The sequence below is a fragment of the Harmonia axyridis genome, chromosome 3 (assembly GCF_914767665.1).
Source record: "Harmonia axyridis chromosome 3, icHarAxyr1.1, whole genome shotgun sequence".
Taxonomy (NCBI): Eukaryota; Metazoa; Arthropoda; class Insecta; order Coleoptera; family Coccinellidae; genus Harmonia; species Harmonia axyridis.
This window is the reverse complement of record NC_059503.1, coordinates 41,033,063-41,048,748: the sequence shown is the minus strand read 5'-3', so window position 1 is coordinate 41,048,748 and position 15,686 is coordinate 41,033,063. Positions and strand designations below refer to the sequence as shown.

The window sequence follows — 15,686 nt, the reverse complement described above, 5'->3', positions numbered from 1 at the left end:
CAAAAGAAAAATTGTAAACTAAAAATTGAACTCTAAATTGTTACTCAAGAAAAACCACACAACGATCCGCTCAATAACTATAAGAAAATATATAGCTCGAAGACGCCGACAGGAGTAAATCGGAAAATATCTTAATACTTCGAAGACACCGGCAAGAATAATCCTCCTTTTCCGAAATATTTCACTTGTAATCTCCGGTTGGAAGGGGAAAATTTCGAGTCTCGAAATCGGCGGTGTACCTATGAAAAACGAACGACAACATGTAAAAAAGAACATATTGAAGAGATAACGTCTATCGCGTTGTCGCTCGAAAGTTTTTATACATAGGCTGATATTTTAAATTGCATCGTTATATTTTCATGAAATAAATAAATCAGAAATTATTCCAAATGAAAATTTTTGAATTGGACGAAAAATACCTTCACTGCTCTCAATTAAAATTTTATTTTTACCTACTCAGATGACTGGTAGAATAATGATGGAATTCTAAACCTGGGGCAAATTATACTGGGTGATTCTAATAAAATAATTATTGAATTCTAAACCTGGGGTAAATTATACTAGGTGATTCTAGTAAAATAATTCTGAATTCCATACCTGTGGTGAATTATACCGGCCACCGGGTGATTCTAGTAACGAATTTCACTTCGTTACACACCCCCCTTACTTCCCCGAAAAAAAACGACAGTTTTTTTTTGTCACCACCTGCTACCTCGTTGTTGAGAAATCTATTGGCAGACGGCCAATATAACCCCTGGATGAATCTTCAATGGCCACTGATGAAGGTTCGTCGCGGGTCGCAGCAGCTCGCATTGGATTTCAATGGACTCGGGGTTGGGCTGGTCTGATCTCGCTTGCTGATTGCGGTTTCCTTCAGCTCGCGATGGCTCCTCTTGTCGCCTCGTTTGGACTCGACTATCTTGGGGGAACTCTTTCGGGACAAGTATTCCCTGGACATTACCCCCTCGCAGTCTTGGCCAGTAGTCGAATGCTTCTACCACCAGCTCGTCTAAGCGCGCTAACATGGAATCCACCAACCTGACATTGAATAGGTCCTACTACTTTCTAGACTGTCTATTCTGAAACATAAAAGGATTAGCGACCATTCGTATGGATCCCCCCACGACCAACGACTACCCACTTCGGACTCCAACATAAGGACGTCTTGATGGACGGCCTCACACTCTGGGAGTCCAAATTCGCATTGTGGTCACATCTTCAGAAAAGGCGGATGATGTGACCGCCAAAGATCGGGGCTTCTCAGAAAACGAGCGGCTAACAAGGTTACACCTTATTGGCATGCTCTCTACCTAGCTCATCCTCGTGGAACGGTTTCAAATCTTTCACGTGGATATGACGGAGGCATTTACCTGACGCGCTTTTCAAGTCTTAAACCACTGGAGATATGACCTTGGTAACGGTATACGGGCCAGAATATTTAGGCGCTAATTTAGATGCAAAGCCTTCTGCCGCCGACGACAACGGATGTTCTCGGCGCAAAACTTTGTCACCTACCCGGCACGATCACGCTCTCCTCCGGAGATTATAATACCGACTCTGTTGGTTGAATGCACGAGCCAGCTGGAGTCTAACAAACTCACGTGTCTCTTGAAGTCGCTTGATGCGATTTGCGTATTGGTCTACACCTTGGACCTGAGGTTCCTCCGTTGATTTCTTTGCGTCACCTTTGGTTCCTGATGTCCGACGGTTCGTTTCTGGGGAGTGAACCTCCCGACCGAAATTCAGGAACGCCGGTGTGAATCCGGTGGACTCATGTTTGGCAGAATTCAACGCGAAAATCAGTTCTCCCACTCGCTCATCCCAGGAACGATGATCCTGCTCGCAGAATTGTGCTATCATGGTTTTGATGGTCCGGTTAGCTCTTTCCACGGGATTGCACTGCGGCGAATAGACCGGAGCAAACCTATGTTGGATACCCAAACTCTTCAGGTTTTCCTTAAATAGACGTCCATCGTATTGAGAACCATTGTCGCTAATTACGGTCTTTGGAACTCCAAATTTCAGCAACACTAGATCGTAAAACGCCTGGAACACACCTTTACCCGTGGCTGCCCGGAGTGGTTTGCATTCGATCCACTTCGAGAAACGGTCCTGGAACATCACGAGGAAGGTATTACCCCTTTTGGAACGAGGTAATGGGCCTATTAGATCCGTGCAGACAGTATGCCATGGTTCGGTGATGTGGTACGGTTGCATTTTCCCTGGGGGTTTCTGTTGGCAAACCTTGTACCTCTGGCATTGCTTGCACCTTCGAACGTATTGGGCTGCTTCACGGAAAATCCCAGGCCAATAGTAGCTTTGGGCCACTCGAGATATGGTCTTTGCGATTCCCAAGTGACCAGCCACCGGCTCATCATGGTTCTCCCGCAGTATCGACTGCCGATCCTCGGTCGGGATGCACAGTTTCCACGGTGTTCCCATCTCCGTTTCCGTGAAGTCGTCGGCGCTCCAAAAATATCTATATAACCTTCCCTCCTGTATCCGGTAATCTGGAAACTCCGCAGGATTCTTCAAGACCTCCTGGTATTTCTTGGTGTACCACGAACATCGGTTCGTGTTCTTGGCCACACAGACCTGTTCCTCGATTTTCTGCATCTTGGGCTTACTCGGACGGTATCTAGGCTTTTTCGGTTTAATCTTCGGTTGGGCCATCCTTGTTCCCTCGGAACCTCCGAATTCCTTCTCCGGGAACTTCTGAACGACTAGTGTTTCCTGTCGGTGCAAGGAACTGATCGACGAGTTGTACGGCGTGGAGATCGGCGAAACGGCTCTCTTCAGCAACTTGCCCTTGAGGAAGCACTGCGAGGTACGGAAATCAATCTTGAAATCGTGCGAAGCCAGCAGGTCCATTCCCAGAACCAGATCCATCGGTAGATGGGGCACCAAATGGAGTCGAGATTTGATCTCCTCCTCCCCAAACCGTATTATGGGCTCGTACATCTTTTTCACGGTGATTGAACTTCCGTCGGCCACTGTGGCCACCATATCTGCGACCTCCGACGGAAAAACTCTCATCCTCCTGCATGCCTCTGCTGCCTTTTTACTCAAAAAGGACTTAGACGCACCAGTGTCTAGCAGGGCTGCCACGGACTGTCTTCCGATGTGGACAGCGACTATTGGCCGGTTATCCTGCGTGTACGCTGACTGCTTGATTGGGGATGCCATGGAAAGGAACTGTCTCTTCCCCGCGAGGCAGCTCCGCTCTAGTTTTCCGAACATCGGCAATCCCTGGACATCACGCCTTGCTTCCCACATCGGGAACAAAACAGCCTCGGCGTTGATTGACACTCCCTTCTCAAGTGTCCGACCTTACCACAACGCCAACATTGAAGTTCTCGGAGCCTGGTGTCTTCGAACCGAACGACCTTCGCATCACGGGGTGGTGGGTCTCCAAGTTTGACTCTACTTGATGCAGACTCCCTGTTTGGTGTTTCCTTTTGGGCCTTAGGCGTCGACTTTGGTACATTTTCCGGTGGCTTCATTTCTTCCGGCCTCTTGGACGGTGGAAACTCGACAGTCAAGGTCTGTGGAAGTTTTCGGCGAGGTCTTTCATATACCAGGTGTGGTTCATCGATTAGACCTTTATGGGCTGGGGCTGGAGTGTATTGGTCCGCATGCCACTGAACCAACTCAAACACCTTTCCTTTGGACAACAGCTGGGCATAATTGTTGATCTCTTGAAAAGCCAGTGCCTTCTGCAGGGTCGGCAACAGACGCTTCCTGATCATATTCACCTGTTCTTCTTCAGGAGGTCGCTTTGTAGTCAGCTTCAGGAACAGGTTCTGCATCCTTGTGACGAACATCAACAGCTTTTCGTCCTCCCCCTGGGTTCGTTTCCTTATTTCCTCTAGAAGCGTTTCCTCGTAGTCGAGGGGGAGGAAAGCTTCACGCAGTTGCTCCTTGAAGTCTTCCCAACCTCTGAATGTACCTCTCCTGGGAATATACCAATCCCTGGCATCCTTCCGCAGTAGCTCGAAGATAGATTCAAAGAGGTACTGTCGGGTAACTTTGCGAGTTTCGGCTAGCTGTTCGACCTCTTGCAGGAATGCGTTAACGCTGGTTGATCCGTCGAATTGTATATTCCACTTATACACGGGTACGGATGGCTGATTGAATGATCTATCACTTCCAGTCCTGTTGTCCTGTTCCGTTCTGCCTCGCTCCAAACTATCTGATCTGCCTAGATCAGCTTGTCCTCCCGTAGCCGTCTTGTGGGCTACATCCTCCTCGGTATCTCTCGAATCCTCGGGTACCAAAAATGGGAACGAAATTCTCCGAGTCGACTCAGCCACCACCGGCCTATTCCCTCGCATAAGCGGTCCAGAAGTTTCATCTGTTCTCCAGGGACTAGTGAAGTTTAATCGTCGACGGACAGCTTCACAAGCCCTGTTGTGTAACCGCCGGAAGAAATTCAATGAGAAACCTCTGTCGCTATTTTCCTGCTGCAAAATCTGCGTTTGGTCTCCCTTGAAGGTGCCTCCGTTAACAGCGCCGGTGGTTTGTTGGTCTTCCATGGGAGGATCCTCGAAGGAGATAAGACTTACTTCTCTTTCCGGTTGAGATGCTTCACCCAGCTCAGGGTTTTCCGAAACATCCCCCATCCCGTTCCGGGTAACTTTAGCTCTGGCCAAGACCACGGCGTCTCCCAGCATCTCGTCTGTTTGCTTCCATAACTCAGACAGCTCATCGGCCTTGGCCTGCTCCTCCATCGTAGTCGGTCTCACCAGGCTGAGACGGTTCTGTAGGTGTATGAGTCTACTCCTTATACGAGGCTCCTCATTCGCGGTGTTCTCCTCGTCAAAAGCTTGAACATGTTCCACCAAGCTTCTCAGCATTCGACTGGCATCGTTCAGTTCTTCCTCGGTGTCTCTTTCCATGGGACAGAACTGTACATCCTGTGCCAACACCTTCCTTAGTTCCTTTCGGTTTTCCTGTACGGTTCTGCCGGCTCTACGGCCACGAGCCTCCAGCTCCCATCTCAACTCTTCCGCTCTCAATCTGTTCACCTCCATTATCCTCTGAAAAATATTCTACACAAAAAATACTCTAAAGGGCTCTTCTGTCAGTCCTATAGCAAAAAAAAATCAGGTCCCTGCTCGGGAGCCAATTTGTGACGGCGACTTTCTTCGGATTGTTGATTATTTACTATTTCCCTTCTATAATACCTCGGGCGCCAATTGCGATAGGTTTTATAAGGTCGCAATTCCTTACGTCGCTCACTATTATCGACCCTGGGTAGCTTTTAAACAGTTGGAGAAGGGTTCGATTCAATCTAAGATAAGAGCGATTGACCAGTGGTGATTTATTTCGCTAAATGGCAGTAAATGTCTATGAGATAAATAAAAGACACCCTGACGAAACACACTATATTTAACAATATCCGTTCCTTTATGTACAACACCAAATTATATACAATACTATCCTATATATACAATAATGAAAAAGGCTACTAAACACCAAAAGCAAATATTTACAATGCAACACGGTACGGAACGAGAAATAAGCGAGGTGAGCAGGTGGCGTATATCAAGCAGCAGAAATGAGTAAGCAGTGAGCAAGCAAATTGAGCGATGATAAAAACGGTTAAGTGCGGACAAGCGTGGAAAGCATGCAGATTGGCGTGTGAAATGCAGTCTAATAAGTCAGATGTGACTACCTATCCTGTGTTCCGTACGGTCCGGTTCGATACCTCTTTATTAGAAACAGCAAGCCTGAACAATATCTTCGAATCAGGTCTTGTATCGGCGCATCCACCAAAAATTGATATTAAGTCAGACTGGGCAGGGTGACTCACCGAAATGACCACGGTGATCAGTGAATCGGAGATACGCGACCCCTCTCCACAAGATAAGGAATTCCGTCTGGTGGTCCCAAATAAGAGTTGCTCGCAATAAGGGACCCGACACACGGATTCCACTTGAGAAAGTTGGGTCTTAGAAACAGATTTCAATCAGGGTATTTGTCGGCGCATCCACCAAAATAAATCTAAGAAATAAATTTCGTTCGGGGTATACTTTGGCGCATCCACCAATTCTAGACTCGAGTCAGACCGGACAGGGTAATTCGCCGAAAAGGCTGCTGTGATCCGGAGATCGGAATTAAGCGACCCCTCTCCCCAAGATAAAGAGTTATGCCTGGTAGTTCCAAATAAGAGTTGCTCGCAATAAGGAACCGGACAGACAAACTCCACTTGAGAAAGATAGATCTAAAAAATAAATTTCACTCAGGGTATACTTCGGCGCATCCACCAATTCACGACTCGAGTCAGACCGGACAGGGTAATTAGCCCAAAACACCGCGGTGGTCCGGAGATCGGAAATTAGCGACCCCTCTCCCCAAGATAAGGAGTTATGCCTGGTAGTTCCAAATAAGAGTTGCTCGCAATAAGGAACCGGACAGACAAACTCCACTTGAGAAAGAAAGATCAAAGAAATAAATTTCACTTACGGTATACCTCGGCGCATCCACCAATTAACGACTCGAGTCGGACCGGACAGGGTAATTTACCTTAAAGACCGCAGTGATCCGGAGATCGGAAATAAACGACCCCTCTTCCCAAGATAAGGAGTTCTGCCTGGTAGTTCCAAATAAGAGTTGCTCGCAATAAGGAACCGAACAGACAAACTCCACTTGAGAAAGAAAGATCTAAGAAATAAAATAAATTACAAATAAATCACACTCGGAAAGTATCGATGGAACACAGGAAAGTCACCGGTAATACAGACAGGAATAAAACGGGTCTTACCAATCCTAAGAATTTCCAACTTCACCACACGAACTCAAATTCTTTTCGTGTACGTGCTAAGTGTCAAATTCACGAATATAAAATACGGCACTAAAACGTCCAACGTTCAAAAGAAAAATTGTAAACTAAAAATTAAACTCTAAATTGTTACTCAAGAAAAACCACACAACGATCCGCTCAATAACTATAAGAAAATATATAGCTCGAAGACGCCGACAGGAGTAAATCGGAAAATATCTTAATACTTCGAAGACACCGGCAAGAATAATCCTCCTTTTCCGAAATATTTCACTTGTAATCTCCGGTTGGAAGGGGAAAATTTCGAGTCTCGAAATCGGCGGTGTACCTATGAAAAACGAACGACAACATGTAAAAAAGAACATATTGAAGAGATAACGTCTATCGCGTTGTCGCTCGAAAGTTTTCATACATAGGCTGATATTTTAAATTGCATCGTTATATTTTCATGAAATAAATAAATCAGAAATTATTCCAAATGAAAATTTTTGAATTGGACGAAAAATACCTTCACTGCTCTCAATTAAAATTTTATTTTCACCTTCTCAGATGACTGGTAGAATAATAATGGAATTCTAAACCTGGGGCAAATTATACTGGGTGATTCTAATAAAATAATTATTGAATTCTAAACCTGGGGTAAATTATACTAGGTGATTCTAGTAAAATAATTCTGAATTCTATACCTGTGGTGAATTATACCGGGTGATTCTAGTAACGAATTTCACTTCGTTACAATCTCAGCAATCTCTCCATAACATCTGCAACTTTTCCTCGTATTTTAAAGAAGTCTATAGTTATTCCGATTTTCAAAAGTGATAACCTAAATGAAATAGCAAAATATCTCCCAATATCTATTATCATCTTGCTCTCGAAGGTATTCGAGAAAATTGTTTTCTCCGGAATAATGAATGATCTCAATGGATTCAAAATATTAAACCCTGCTCAACATGGTTTCAGAAGCGGTCACTCAACACAATCAGCTGCAGTTGATTTTTTTGAATCGGTCTATGAGTGTTTGGATAGGATCTTGTTTGTGGCGGGCGTATTTTTTGACCTTGCCTCCGCTTTTAATTCGCTATCTTTTGAGGTCATACTAGAAAAATGCTACAATCTGGGTTTCAGGAGCGTATTCCTGGAATGTTTACGTAGTTACCTCAACGAAAGATCGATGTCAGTTAGAATAGGCGAAAGTTATTCCGAGAGTCATTATATTGGCCTTGGAGTTCCTCAGGGTTCTGTGCTGGGACCTCTTTTATTCATATTATTTATAAATGATCTGCCTGTGTGGTTAGCCTGCTTTTTGTTAACTTTATTCGCTGATGATACTTCTATAGTTGTTTCTGCGGGGAGTCTTGGGCAACTCCATGGGGCATGCGGAATTTCTAAATTGGTGCCGTAGGAATAATCCTATGGCGAACATAAATAAAACTGTTTGCGTTAGATTTTGTTTAAGAAATAATGAAGTCGATGCATTCAGCATGAGGTATGGAGATAACCTTATCACGGCATCAGAGTCGACAAAATTCCTTGGTATCCACGTGGATAAAAATTCAAGATGGACGACTCACATTGACGTTTTATGTGAAAAATTGAACAGCTCGTATTTTGCAATTCAAAGAATCAAAGACATTCTACCTAGAAGCTGTCTGATGAGTGTTTATTTTAGTCTGATTTATAGTCATCTATCGTAAAACATCTTGCTCTGGGTAAGATGTTCTGACTTCCCCAGAGTATTCGTAGCACAGAAACGAATCATACGTGCAATATTTAACTAAAATCCTATGGATTCTTGCAAATCAATTTTTGTTGAGAATAAAATTTTAACTTTGCCATGTATATATATATATATATATATATATATATATATATATATATATATATATATATAAATCATAAGGATAAGGACAGTCCCTCTCAGAGAAATACTAACCGTAGACACGTGTTTCGGGCTTTCGGCCCTCATCAGTACGGTGAACAAGTGTTAGGATGTGCAACACTTGAAAGAAACAACAAACAAACAGAGTCAACAACAGAAGCCAGCAATCCATTTGTGGTTTCAGCAGGAAGACCCAATGTGTTTTCGGGCAACAACCGACATCACCACGCGGAAAGCTATAGCTAACTGCGTGACATCCGAATCCAGGAATAATAACATGTCGGAAGGATAACGAGGGTAATTGTTCATAAAACAAATCATAAGGATAAGGACAGTCCCTCTCAGAGAAATACTAACCGTAGACACGTGTTTCGGGCTTTCGGCCCTCATCAGTACGGTGAACAAGTGTTAGGATGTGCAACACTTGAAAGAAACAACAAACAAACAGAGTCAACAACAGAAGCCAGCAATCCATTTGTGGTTTCAGCAGGAAGACCCAATGTGTTTTCGGGCAACAACCGACATCACCACGCGGAAAGCTATAGCTAACTGCGTGACATCCGAATCCAGGAATAATAACATGTCGGAAGGATAACGAGGGTAATTGTTCATGAAACAAATCATAAGGATAAGGACAGTCCCTCTCAGAGAAATACTAACCGTAGACACGTGTTTCGGGCTTTCGGCCCTCATCAGTACGGTGAACAAGTGTTAGGATGTGCAACACTTGAAAGAAACAACAAACAAACAGAGTCAACAACAGAAGCCAGCAATCCATTTGTGGTTTCAGCAGGAAGACCCAATGTGTTTTCGGGCAACAACCGACATCACCACGCTAAAGCTATAGCTAACTGCGTGACATCCGAATCCAGGAATAATAACATGTCGGAAGGATAACGAGGGTAATTGTTCATAAAACAAATCATAAGGATAAGGACAGTCCCTCTCAGAGAAATACTAACCTTAGACACGTGTTTCGGGCTTTCGGCCCTCATCAGTACGGTGAACAAGTGTTAGGATGTGCAACACTTGAAAGAAACAACAAACAAACAGAGTCAATAACAGAAGCCAGCAATCCATTTGTGGTTTCAGCAGGAAGACCCAATGTGTTTTCGGGCAACAACCGACATCACCACGCGGAAAGCTATAGCTAACTGCGTGACATCCGAATCCAGGAATAATAACATGTCGGAAGGATAACGAGGGTAATTGTTCATAAAACAAATCATAAGGATAAGGACAGTCCCTCTCAGAGAAATACTAACCGTAGACACGTGTTTCGGGCTTTCGGCCCTCATCAGTACGGTGAACAAGTGTTAGGATGTGCAACACTTGAAAGAAACAACAAACAAACAGAGTCAACAACAGAAGCCAGCAATCCATTTGTGGTTTCAGCAGGAAGACCCAATGTGTTTTCGGGCAACAACCGACATCACCACGCGGAAAGCTATAGCTAACTGCGTGACATCCGAATCCAGGAATAATAACATGTCGGAAGGATAACGAGGGTAATTGTTCATAAAACAAATCATAAGGATAAGGACAGTCCCTCTCAGAGAAATACTAACCGTAGACACGTGTTTCGGGCTTTCGGCCCTCATCAGTACGGTGAACAAGTGTTAGGATGTGCAACACTTGAAAGAAACAACAAACAAACAGAGTCAACAACAGAAGCCAGCAATCCATTTGTGGTTTCAGCAGGAAGACCCAATGTGTTTTCGGGCAACAACCGACATCACCACGCGGAAAGCTATAGCTAACTGCGTGACATCCGAATCCAGGAATAATAATATGTGGGAAGGATAACGAGGGTATTTGTTCATAAAACAAATCATAAGGATAAGGACAGTCCCTCTCAGAGAAATACTAACCGTAGACACGTGTTTCGGGCTTTCGGCCCTCATCAGTACGGTGAACAAGTGTTAGGATGTGCAACACTTGAAAGAAACAACAAACATGGATTGCTGGCTTCTGTTGTTGACTCTGTTTGTTTGTTGTTTCTTTCAAGTGTTGCACATCCTAACACTTGTTCACCGTACTGATGAGGGCCGAAAGCCCGAAACACGTGTCTACGGTTAGTATTTCTCTGAGAAGGACTGTCCTTATCCTTATGATTTGTTTTATGAACAATTACCCTCGTTATCCTTCCGACATGTTATTATTCCTGGATTCGGATGTCACGCAGTTAGCTATAGTTTTCCGCGTGGTGATGTCGGTTGTTGCCCGAAAACACATTGGGTCTTCCTGCTGAAACCACAAATGGATTGCTGGCTTCTGTTGTTGACTCTGTTTGTTTGTTGTTTCTTTCAAGTGTTGCACATCCTAACACTTGTTCACCGTACTGATGAGGGCCGAAAGCCCGAAACACGCGTCTACGGTTAGTATTTCTCTGAGAGGGACTGTCCTTATCCTTATGATTTGTTTTATGAACAATTACCCTCGTTATCCTTCCGACATGTTATTATTCCTGGATTCGGATGTCACGCAGTTAGCTATAGCTTTCCGCGTGGTGATGTCGGTTGTTGCCCGAAAACACATTGGGTCTTCCTGCTGAAACCACAAATGGATTGCTGGCTTCTGTTGTTGACTCTGTTTGTTTGTTGTTTCTTTCAAGTGTTGCACATCCTAACACTTGTTCACCGTACTGATGAGGGCCGAAAGCCCGAAACAAGTGTCTACGGTTAGTATTTCTCTGAGAGGGACTGTCCTTATCCTTATGATTTGTTTTATGAACAATTACCCTCGTTATCCTTCCGACATGTTATTATTCCTGGATTCGGATGTCACGCAGTTAGCTATAGCTTTCCGCGTGGTGATGTCGGTTGTTGCCCAATAAATTTTGGTCTTCCTGCTGAAACCACAAATGGATTGCTGGCTTCTGTTGTTGACTCTGTTTGTTTGTTGTTTCTTTCAAGTGTTGCACATCCTAACACTTGTTCACCGTACTGATGAGGGCCGAAAGCCCGAAACACGTGTCTACGGTTAGTATTTCTCTGAGAGGGACTGTCCTCATCCTTATACTTTGTTTTATGAACAATTACCCTCGTTATCCTTCCCACATGTTATTATTCCTGGATTCGGATGTCACGCAGTTAGCTATAGCTTTCCGCGTGGTGATGTCGGTTGTTGGCCAAAAAACTTTGGGTCTTCCTGCTGAAACCACAAATTGACTGCTGGCTTCTGTTGTTGACTCTGTTTGTTTGTTGTTTCTTTCAAGTGTTGCACATCCTAACACTTGTTCACCGTACTGATGAGGGCCGAAAGCCCGAAACACGTGTCTACGGTTAGTATTTCTCTGAGAGGGACTGTCCTTATCCTTATACTTTGTTTTATGAACAATTACCCTCGTTATCCTTCCCACATGTTATTATTCCTGGATTCGGATGTCACGCAGTTAGCTATAGCTTTCCGCGTGGTGATGTCGGTTGTTGCCCAAAAAACTTTGGGTCTTCCTGCTGAAACCACAAATGGACTGCTGGCTTCTGTTGTTGACTCTGTTTGTTTGTTGTTTCTTTCAAGTGTTGCACATCCTAACACTTGTTCACCGTACTGATGAGGGCCGAAAGCCCGAAACACGTGTCTACGGTTAGTATTTCTCTGAGAGGGACTGTCCTTATCCTTATGATTTGTTTTATGAACAATTACCCTCGTTATCCTTCCGACATATATATATATATATATATATATATATATATATATATATATATATATATATATATATATATATATATATATATATATATATATATATATTTTCAAATGTTTGCTGTATGCCAAAGAGAATGAATTTAAATGGATGAAATTATCATATTATCATGGTTATGAAACGAGAAATTCACAAACTTCATTGTTTCCTAGTAATAAGACTTATAGATTTGAATGCTCTCCAATGTATCAGAGTATCAGGATGTTCAATCGTTTGTCACCTACTCTGAAATCTCTCAATTCAAAAATGTTCAAGAAAGAAATTAAGAAATTTCTTTTAGTTAAAGGTTACTTTTCAGTATAAGAATATTTGTGTGATTTTTTGATTCCTTAATTCATAGTGTTATTTATGATTATTGTTTTGTTCTCATTTTGACCTGTCCTATTCACTGTCTGAAAGGATCGAATAAAATTTATTTATTTATTTATATATGTTCCGTATGATTATAATATCTCTTCTATCGAGCCCTATTTCAGTTAGAACTTCAATTAATTTTTCATGTTGTATTCGATCGAAGGCCTTCTTATAATCGATATAGCATACATAAAGTTTCCTTTGAACTTCCATGTATCAGTCTGCCGAGATATGCATCACACTCGTTGTATATTCATCCGCATAAATATTTTAGCTGCGTGGCTCATCAAGCAAATACTTCTATGCTCTTTGCATTTTTTCGCCCCTTTCTTTTTCGGTATTGGTATGAAAGTGGACTTTGCCCAATCGTCCGGTATCACTCCAGCCTCATAGTTCAAGAACTGGGCCAACACATTGATTGCTTCGTCACTAATGTGTTTGAAGTGCTCTGTTGTTATTTGATCTTCGCTTGGTGATTCAATACTTTTTGTTTCTCTTATCGCTTTTATGACCTCATCCTTCAGTATTGGTAGCTGGTCACCCTTGTTTATATCCGGATTTAGATCCTTCCCTCTTCTCGCATCTCCTTCTTTCTCTTAAGTATCTCTTCCATATAATTTGTTGTCTACAGGGTTCCAGTTCTATTCTGCCTTGTTCGTCTGCGATCACTGACAGATGTTTAGCTTTCCATAAGCCTGCAACTTCTTCAATTTTCAGGTGTAATTCTCTATCTTTATGTTGAGCTTTCAGTTGTTTCACTTCATCACAATGTTTTTGCAGTCAGTTGTCCTTAGCTTTTGTAATTTTTCTCTGGATTTCTTTGTCTATCTCTTTATACTTATGTTCTTGTATTTTCTTAAATTTGCGTTTTTCATCCATTAATTCCAGTATTTCATCTGTCACCTGTTTTTTCGGCCTTCCGTTCCAAAAGTTTGTACGGTTGTTTCTTGAAGCATATCTTTTAGATTTGTCCAGGACTGTTCAATGTTGACTCCGTTGTTTATATTTTGTGTCATCGCATTTTCGACAGTTGTGCGTCAATCTGTTGGTCGTACAGTTCTCTTTTAGGCCCGGTGCACACATCCGACTTCTGCAGTTACGCCACCCGTTGCGGTGTCCTACCTATTCAATGCACACTACATACTACACCGGCGTGGTTGCGGAGCCGGATCAATTCAATGTGCACTAGTTTCCCATTCAGCATCGTGAATGTAATACTTTCTGGACTTATTTGATTATAATCAAATAAGTCCAGAAAGTGGAATGAAAATATTGCTATCAATACTCTCAAATAAACCCCGGTATTTAGCAAATCGTCTTGGAAACAAGAATGTCCCGATTAGATTGATCTTATTGGCTGAATATTTCCCCTCGTATTCCCCTTTCCACTTTGAGAGCGTTTTTGTTTACACTCATTGGCTGCATCTATCACTTCTTAATTACTTTCTAATAATTCGCATAGACCAGTGTGGTCCATAGGGGTATTATTGAAATGCATTCTTACGTAGTTTCAGTTCGTTGTGTGACTGATGCTTTTAATGATTTCGACTATGATGTTCGGCACAATTCTATGGCTTATGTAAAAAAAGATGAATATCAAATCAATTCCTCCATTTACTTTCAAAGTCAGAATTGATATATGATGGGATCTGAAGAAAATGATTTCGCATCCTAAATATCTTCATTCCACTGAAGGAAGAATTGATTTAAATGAGACTAACCAACAAAATTTTCATAACATTTTTCTGATTATATCATAGCAATGTTATTACTGGTTTGAAAAATCATGTAGAATAGGCATATGATGTTGAGGCTCTTAGTACGTCAAATCAGCAGCTACGTAGCCAGATCGAAAAATCAATCAAGTATTTTATAGAAAATAGAAATATTTCACCATATCCTGCCATCAGTCGGAACAGTTTTAATAATAGGTTACATATATCTTTGAATATTTATTCTGATTCTGAATACGAAAAAGGAGTTAGGAGTTAACGAGGAAAAACTTGAACTGAGGAAATACTACAATTTCTAACTGAGTGGAGTAGTCTATGACTTCCGGAAAACATAGAAACTAAAATCGAAATTTGGATAACTAAATTTGACATTTCAGGAAATGTCATTTATTATTCGTAATCAAAAATTTTATTGGTTTATGGATTTTCAACCATCTTAAAGAATAATTCATTACAATTCATGAAATTTCGACGTTTTAGTTTCTTTTTATGTTTTCTGGAAGTCATAGACTACTACATTCAATGAGAAATTGCAGTTTTCCTTAGTTCAAGTTTTTCCTCGATAACACTTTAAGTATAGGATTTGCTTGAGACCCCTCTCTTTTTATATCTACGTTAAATTGACTGAATGAATAAAAAATATAGATTTTTCCAAAAAACTTTTCATAAAATATCTATAGGAATCTCTTCAACTTATGAACCGTTGAGCTTATACTCAAGTATTGCCATATTGCTGAAATTATCATCAACCAAGCTATCTGATAATGCAATAATAAACTGGGTGTGCCGTTTGAAATAAGAAAGTAGTAATCTGTTTCCGGTATAAAAGGAAATTGTTTAAATTATCAGCACAAAATTATTATTAGTTTTCCACTCGGTTTTCCATAAACAATAGGCCATCGCGGTAAATCACCCTGTACATTATTATCATTTAGCCTTCTGCTTCCACTGAGAGACATAAATTTCGCCTTACAATAACGAAGAAATAAATTCAATTCGGCAACGTAGCTGCTAATTTGACGTAGAAAATTGGATGTCATTCGAGGATCTCAAGGTCATACACCTATTCTACCCTAGTTTATCTAGACAGAACATTTCCGAATTCATCTCAAACATTTTCGTGCTCTTATAATTCTATGCAACGATCAGTTCATCATCGTTGATAACGTTCCTTGATAGTATATTACAGGTCGAGAATAAAGAATAATTAAATTATAACACCGTAGAATG

At 41.9% G+C, this 15,686-nt stretch overlaps 1 protein-coding gene across 4 annotated transcripts in view; it reads left to right on the top strand.

The window, feature by feature from the left end:
• The window catches only part of LOC123676494 (RING finger protein 207-like), a 305,011-nt gene that overhangs the window by 183,626 nt on the left and 105,699 nt on the right, over positions 1-15,686 (top strand). The window lies entirely within an intron of this gene.